The sequence below is a fragment of the Arachis stenosperma genome, chromosome 10 (genome assembly GCF_014773155.1).
Source record: "Arachis stenosperma cultivar V10309 chromosome 10, arast.V10309.gnm1.PFL2, whole genome shotgun sequence".
Taxonomy (NCBI): Eukaryota; Viridiplantae; Streptophyta; class Magnoliopsida; order Fabales; family Fabaceae; genus Arachis; species Arachis stenosperma.
In genome coordinates this window covers 119,055,087-119,063,620 of record NC_080386.1, presented here as the reverse complement: position 1 = coordinate 119,063,620, position 8,534 = coordinate 119,055,087, and the positions used below count along the sequence as shown (strand labels likewise).

The window sequence follows — 8,534 nt, the reverse complement described above, 5'->3', positions numbered from 1 at the left end:
AACGCCAGCAACTTCTTCCTCCAGGGTGTGCTATTTTTCTTCCTGTTTTTCATTTTGTTTTTGCTTTTTCAATGGATTTTGTGACTTCTTATGATCATCAACCTAAAAAAAAACATAAAATAACAAAGAGAAATATATAAAATATAATCATTGGGTTGCCTCCCAACAAGCGCTTCTTTAATGTCAGTAGCTTGACAGAGGGCTCTCATGGAGCCTCACAGATATTCAGAGCAATGTTGGAACCTCCCAACACCAAACTTAGAGTTTGAATGTGGGGGTTCAACACCAAACTTAGAGTTTGGTTGTGGCCTTCCAACACCAAACTTAGAGTTTGACTGTGGGGGCTCTGTTTGACTCTGAATTGAGAGAAGCTCTTCATGCTTCTTCTCCATGGTGACAGAGGGATATCCTTGAGCCTTAAACACATAGGATTCTTCATTCACTTGAATGATCAATTCACCTCCATCAACATCAATCACAGCTTTTGCTGTGGCTAGGAAGGGTCTGCCAAGGATGATAGATTCATCCATGCACTTCCCAGTCTCTAGGACTATGAAATCAGTAGGAATGTACTGGTCTTCAACCTTTACCAAAACATTCTCTACAAGTCCATGAGCTTGTTTTCTTGAGTTGTCTGCCATCTCTAATGAGATTCTTGCAGCTTGTACCTCAAAGATCCCTAGCTTCTCCATTACTGAGAGAGGCATGAGGTTTACACTTGACCCTAAGTCACACAGAGCCTTCTTGAAGGTCATGGTGCCTATGGTACAAGGTATTGAAAACTTCCCAGGATCTTGTCTCTTTTGAGGTAATTTCTTCCTAGACAAGTCATCCAGTTCTTTGGTGAGCAAAGGAGGTTCATTCTCCTAAGTCTCATTTCCAAATAACTTGTCATTTAACTTCATGATTGCTTCAAGGTATTTAGCAACTTGCTCTTCAGTGACATACTCATCCTCTTCAGAGGAAGAATACTCATCAGAGCTCATGAAAGGCAGAAGTAAGTCCAATGGAATCTCTATGGTCTCATTTTGAACTTCAGATTCCCATGGTTCCTCATTAGGGAACTCATTGGAGGTCAGTGCACGCCCATTGAGGTGTTCCTCAGTGGCATTCACTTCTTCTCCTTCCTCTCCAAATTCGGCCATGTTGATGACCTTGCACTCTCCTTTTGGATTTTCTTCTGTATTGCTTGGAAGAGTACTTGGAGGGAGTTCAGTAATTTTCTTACTCAGCTGTCCCACTTGTGCCTCCAAATTTCTAATGGAGGACCTTGTTTCAGTCATGAAACTTTGAGTGGTTTTGATTAGATCAGAGACCATGGTTGCTAAGTCAGATTGGTTCTGCTTAGAATTTTCTGTCTGTTGCTGAGAAGATGACGGAAAAGGCTTGCCATTGCTAAACCTGTTTCTTCCACCATTATTGTTATTGAAACCTTGTTGAGGTTTCTCTTGATTTTTCCATGAGAAATTTGGGTGATTTCTCCATGAAGAATTATAGGTGTTTCCATAGGGTTCTCCTAGGTAATTCACCTCTTCCATTGAAGGGTTCTCAGGATCATAAGCTTCTTCCTCAGATGAAGCATTCTTAGTACTGCTTGGTGCATTTTGCATTCCAGACAGACTTTGAGAAATCAAATTGACTTGTTGAGTCAATATCTTGTTCTGAGCCAATATGGCATTCAGAGTATCAATCTCAAGAACTCCTTTCTTCTGACTTGTCCCATTGTTCACAGGATTTCTTTCAGAAGTGTACATGAATTGGTTATTTGCAACCATTTCAATTAGTTCCTGAGCCTCTGTAGGCGTCTTCTTCAGATGAAGAGATCCTCCAGCAGAGCTATCCAAAGACATCTTAGATAGTTCAGAGAGACCATCATAGAAAATACCTATGATGCTCCATTCAGAAAGCATGTCAGATGGACATTTTCTGATCAATTGTTTGTATCTTTCCCAAGCTTCATAGAGGGATTCTCCATCCTTCTGTCTAAAGGTTTGGACTTCCACTCTAAGCTTACTCCATTTTTGAGGTGGAAAGAACTTTGCCAAGAAGGCATTGACTAGCTTTTCCCAAGAGTCCAGGCTATCCTTAGGTTGAGAGTCCAACCATATTCTAGCTCTGTCTCTTACAGCAAAAGGGAATAGCATCAGTCTGTAGACCTCAGGGTCAACCCCATTAGTCTTGACTGTGTCACAGATTTGCAAGAACTCAGCTAAAAACTGATGTGGATCTTCCATTGGAAGTCCATGGAACTTGCAATTCTGTTGCAGTAGAGAAACCAACTGAGGCTTAAGCTCAAAGTTGTTTGCTCCAATGGCAGGGATAGAGATGCTTTTCCCATAGAAGTCGGGAGTAGGTGCAGTAAAGTCACCCAGCACCTTCCTTGCATTGTTGGCATTGTTGTTATTTTCGGCTGCCATGAGTTCTTCTTCTTTGAAGAATTCGGTCAGGTCCTCTAAAGAGAGTTGTGCTTTGGCTTCTCTTAGCTTTCTCTTCAAGGTCCTTTCAGGTTCAGGGTCAGCTTCAACAAGAATGCCTTTGTCTCTGCTCCTGCTCATATGAAAGAGAAGAGAACAAGAAGATATGGAATCCTCTATGTCACAGTATAGAGATTCCTTGAGGTGTCAGAGGAAAAGAAAAATAGAAGGAAGAAGAAGGAGAATTCGAACTTGATTAGATAGAGTTCGAATTGTGCATTAAGAAGGAGTAGTACTCCATAAATAGAAGGATGTGGGAAGAGAGGAAGAAGATTTTCGAAAATTCAATTAAAAAGATTTTGAAAACATTTTGAAAAACACTTAATTGATTTTTGAAAATAAAAGTAAGAAAGAAATCAAGTGATTTTTTGAAAAATTTTGAAATTAGAAACTAAAAAGATTTGATTGAAAACTTATTTTGAAAAAGATGTGGTTAAGAAGATATGATTGAAAAGATTTGATTTGAAAACCATTTTAAAAGATATGATTTGAAAACAATTTTTAAAAAGATTTGATTTTAAAAATTAATGACTTGCCTAACAAGAAAAGATATGATTCAAACATTAAACCTTTCTCAACAGAAAAGGCAACAAATTTGAGATGTTCAATCAAATCATTAATTGTTAGTAAGTATCTTTGAAAAAGGAAAGAAATTGATTTTGAAAACATTTGATTGAAAAGATTTGATTTGAAAAAGATTTGATTTTGAAAAACTTTGAAAACTTAGAAAAAATTTGATTTTGAAAACAAAATCTTCCTCCTAGCACCATCCTGGCGTTAAACGCCCAGAATGGTATCCATTCTGGCGTTTAACGCCCAAAATGCACCCTTTTTTGGCGTTAAACGCCCAACCAGGTACCCTGCCTGGCGTTTAAACGCCAGTCTGTCTTCTTCACTGGGCATTTTCGAATGCTCAACTTTTTCTGTATAATTCCTCTGCAGTATGTTCTGAATCTTCAATTCTTTGTGTTATTGACTTGAAAAGACACAAATTAAAAATATTTTTGGATTTTTTTAATAATCAAAATGCAACAAGAATCAAATAACAATGCATGCAAGACACCAAACTTAGCAGTTTGTATACTATTGACACTATATGAGACACATAAACACTCAAGTCAAAAGAATTCAAAGATCAGAGTAAGAAATCATCAAGAATTATTTGAAGATCTTAAGACACATGAATGAATGCATGCAATTGACACCAAACTTAAGATGAGACACTAGACTCAAGCAAGAAATATCAAATATTTTTGGTTTTTATGATTTTGTGAATTTTTTTGTGATTTTCGAAAATTAAGTGGAAAAAGATATCAAAATTCTCAATGAGAATTCCAGGAATCAGTGCAATGCTAGTCTAAGACTCCGGTCCAGGAATTAGACATGGCTTCACAGCCAGCCAAGCTTTCAAAGAAAGCTTCGGTCCAAAACACTAGACATGGCCAAAGGCCAGCCAAGCCTTAGCAGATCACTGCTCCAAAAGCAAGATTGATAAAAAATCAACAAGCTTCTGTGATGATAAGTTGAAACCTCGGTCCAATGAGATTAGACATGGCTTCTCAGCCAGCCAGATTTCAACGAATCATCATAAAACTCTAGAATTCATCTTCAAGAATTTCGAAAAAATAAATACCTAATCTAAGCAACAAGATGAACCTTCAGTTGTCCATACACGAACAATCCCCGGCAACGGCGCCAAAAACTTGGTGCACGAAATTGTGATCAATACTTTTTCACATCTCAAATAATCCCTAGTAATGGCTCCAAAGACTTGGTGCTCAATACCATGGCATAAACACAACTTCGCACAACTAACCAGCAAGTGCACTGGGTCGTCCAAGTAATACCTTACGTGAGTAAGGGTCGATCCCACGGAGATTGTTGCTATGAAGCAAGCTATGGTCACCTTGTAAATCTCAGTCAGGCAGACTCAATTGGGTATAGTGATAAACGAATAAAGCATATAGATAAAGATAGAGATACTTATGTGTATCATTGGTGAGAGCTTCAGATAAGCGTATGAAGATGCCTTCCCTTCCGTCTCTCTGCTTTCCTACAGTCTTCATCCAATCCTTCTTACTCCTTTCCATGGCAAGCTCGTGTAGGGTTTCACCATTGTCAGTGGCTACCTCCCATCCTCTCATTGAAAGCGATTGCATATGCCCTGTCACAGTCATAGCGGAATTCATCTGTCGGTTCTCAATCAGGCCGGAATAGAATCCAGTGATTCTTTTGCGTCTGTCACTAACGCCCCGCCCTCAGGAGTTTGAAGCACGTCACAGTCATTCAATCATTGAATCCTACTCAGAATACCACAGACAAGGTTAGACCTTCCGGATTCTCTTGAATGCCGCCATCAGTTCTTGCCTATACCACGAAGATTCCGGTTAAAGAATCCAAGAGATATTCACTAAGCCTCGTATGCTTGTAGAACAAGAATGGTTGTCAGTCACTTTGTTCATAAGTGATAATGATGATGAGTGTCAATTATCACCTTCATCAAGTTAAAGAACAAGTGATATCTTGGACAAAGAACAAGCGGAATTGAATAGAAGAACAATAGTAATTGCATTAATACTCGAGGTACAGCAGAGCTCCACACCTTAATCTATGGTGTGTAGAAACTCCACCGTTGAAAATACATAAGAACAAGGTCTAGGCATGGCCGAATGGCCAGCCTCCCAGTGATCTAAGATAGCATAAAACTCAAAGATGGCTACCAAGATCTGTCTAAATACAATAGTAAAAGGTCCTACTTATAGAAAACTAGTAGCCTAGGGTGTACAGAGATGAGTAAATGACATAAAAATCCACTTCCGGGCCCACTTGGTGTGTGCTTGGGCTGAGAAAATGAAGCTTTTTCGTGTAGAGACTCCTCTTGGAGTTAAACGCCAGCTTTTATACCAGTTTGGGCGTTTAACTCCCATTTAAGTGCCAGTTCCGGCGTTTAACGCTGGAATTTCTTGAGGTGACTTTGAACGCCGGTTTGGGCCATCAAATCTTGGGCAAAGTATGGACTATCATATATTGCTGGAAAGCCCAGGATGTCTACTTTCCAACGCCGTTGAGAGCGCGCCAATTGGGCTTCTATAGCTCCAGAAAATCCACTTCGAGTGCAGGGAGGTCAGAATCCAACAGCATCTGCAGTCCTTTTGAGTCTCTGGATCAGATTTTTGCTCAGGTCCCTCAATTTCAGCCAGAAAATACCTGAAATCACAGAAAAACACACAAACTCATAGTAAAGTCCAGAAAAGTGAATTTTAATTAAAAACTAATAAAAATATACTAAAAACTAACTAGATCACACTAAAAACATACTAAAAACAATGCCAAAAAGCGTACAAATTATCCGCTCATCAGTTCTCCCATGTAATTCACCTCTTCCATTGAAGGGTTCTCAGGATCATAAGCTTCTTCTTCAGATGAAGCATCCTTAGTACTGCTTGGTGTATTTTGCATTCCAGACAGACTTTGAGAAATCAAATTGACTTGCTGAGTCAATATCTTGTTCTGAGCCAATATGGCATTCAGAGTATCAATCTCAAGAACTCCTTTCTTCTGATTTGTCCCATTGTTCACAGGATTCCTTTCAGAAGTGTACATAAATTAGTTATTTGCAACCATTTCAATGAGCTCTTGAGCTTCTGTAGGCGTCTTCTTCAGATGAAGAGATCCTCCAGCAGAGCTATCCAATGACATCTTGGATAGTTCAGAGAGACCGTCATAGAAAATACCTATGATGCTCCATTCAGAAAGCATGTCAGAAGGATATTTTCTGATCAATTGTTTGTATCTTTCCCAAGCTTCATAGAGGGATTCTCCTTCCTTCTGCCTGAAGGTTTGGACTTCCACTCTAAGCTTACTCAATTTTTGAGGTGGAAAGAACTTTGCCAAGAAGGCATTGACTAGCTTTTCCCAAGAGTTCAGGCTGTCTTTAGGTTGTAAGTCCAACCATATTCTAGCTCTGTCTCTTACAGCAAAAGGGAATAGCATAAGTCTGTAGACCTCAGGGTCAACCCCATTAGTCTTGATAGTGTCACAGATTTGCAAGAACTCAGCTAAAAACTGATGAGGATCTTCCAATGGAAGTCCATGGAACTTGCAATTCTGTTGCATTAGAGAAACTAATTGAGGCTTAAGCTCAAAGTTGTTTGCTCCAATGGCAGGGATAGAGATGCTTCTCCCATAGAAGTCGGGAGTAGGTGCAGTAAAGTCACTCAGCACCTTCCTTGCATTGTTGGCATTGTTATTGTTTTCGGCTGCCATGGGTTCTTCTTCTTTGAAGAATTCTGTTAGGTCCTCTACAGAGAATTGTGCTTTAGCTTCTCTTAGCTTTCGCTTCAAGGTCCTTTCAGGTTCAGGGTCAGCTTCAACAAGAATGCCTTTGTCTTTGCTCCTGCTCATATGAAAGAGGAGAGAACAAGAAAATGTGGAATCCTCTATGTCACAGTATAGAGATTCCTTGAGGTGTCAGAGGAACAGAAAAATAGAAGGAAGAAGTAGAAGAATTCGAACTTAGTGAGATAGAGTTTGAATTGTGCATTGAGGAGGAGTGGTACTCCATAAATAGAAGGATGTGAGAAGAAGGGAAGAGATTTTTCGAAAATTAAGTAAAAGATTTTAAAAACATTTTGAAAAAGATTTTGAAGAAGATATGATTGAAAACTTTTTTGAAAAAGATGTGATTTAGAAGATATGATTTGAAAGACAATTTAAAAAGATTTGATTTTAAAAATTAATGACTTGCCAAACAAGAAAAGATATGATTCAAACATTAAACCTTTCTCAACAGAAAAGGTAACATACTTGGAATGTTCAATCAAATCATTAACTGTTAGCAAGTATCTTTGAAAAAGGAAAGAAATTGATTTTGAGAAAGATTTGATTGAAAAGATATGATTTGAAAAAGATTTGATTTTGAAAAACTTTGAAAACTTGAAAAAAATCTGAATTAAAAACAGAATCTTCCCTCTTGTGCCATCCTGGCGTTAAACGCCCAGAATGGTGCACATTCTGGCGTTTAACGCATAAAGCTCTACCCTTTTGGGCGTTAAACGCCCAGCCAGGCACACTGGCTGGCGTTTAAACGCCAGTTTTTCCTTCTTCACTGGGCGTTTTGAACGCCCAGCTTTTTCTGTATAATTTCTCTGCTGCATGTACTGAATCTTCAGTTCCCTGTATTATTGACTTAGAAATAGAACCAAATCAAATAAACAATGCATGCAAGACACCAAACTTAAAATGAGACTCTAGACTCAACAAGAAACATAAAGTATTTTTGGTTTTTATGATTTTGAAATTTTTTTTTTTTTGGATTTTTTCGAAAATTAAGTGGAAAAGAAAATAAAGGTATCAAAATTCTTAATGAGAATTCCAGGAATCATTGCAATGCTAGTCTAAGACTTCGGTCCAGGAATTAGACATGGCTTCACAGCCAGCCAAGCTTTCAAAGAAAGCTTCGGTCCAAAACACTAGACATGGCCAATGACCAGCCAAGCCTTAGCAGATCATTGCTCCAATAGCAAGATTGATAGAAATCAACAAGCTCTTGTGATGATAAGTTGAAACCTCGGTCCAATAAGATTAGACATGGCTTCACAGCCAGCCAGACTTCAACAGATCATCATAAAACTCTAGAACTCATTCTTAAGAATTCTGAAAAATACCTAATCTAAGCAACAAGATGAACCGTCAGTTGTCCATACTCGAAACAATCCCCGGCAACGGCGCCAAAAACTTGATGCGAAATTGTGATCACTACTTTTCACAACTCAAATAATCCCTAGTAATGGCCCCAAAGACTTGGTGCTCAATACCATGGCATAAACACAACTTCGCACAACTAACCAGCAAGTGCACTGGGTCGTCCAAGTAATAAACCTTACGCGAGTAAGGGTCGATCCCACGGAGACTGTTGGTATGAAGCAAGCTATGGTCACCTTGTAAATCTCAGTCAGGCAGACTCAAATGGTTATGGATGATATATGAATAAAACATAAAGATAAAGATAGAGATACTTATGTAATTCATTGGTGAGAACTTCAGATAAGCGAATGGAGA

At 38.8% G+C, this 8,534-nt stretch overlaps 1 non-coding gene across 1 annotated transcript; it reads left to right on the top strand.

Moving 5' to 3' along the window:
• Positions 1-1,908: 1,908 nt before the first annotated feature.
• On the top strand, positions 1,909-2,012 carry LOC130959693 (small nucleolar RNA R71). Its single transcript, XR_009078761.1, has one exon. It is a non-coding gene; the product is annotated as a small nucleolar RNA R71 (small nucleolar RNA).
• The last annotated feature ends 6,522 nt before the right edge of the window (positions 2,013-8,534 follow it).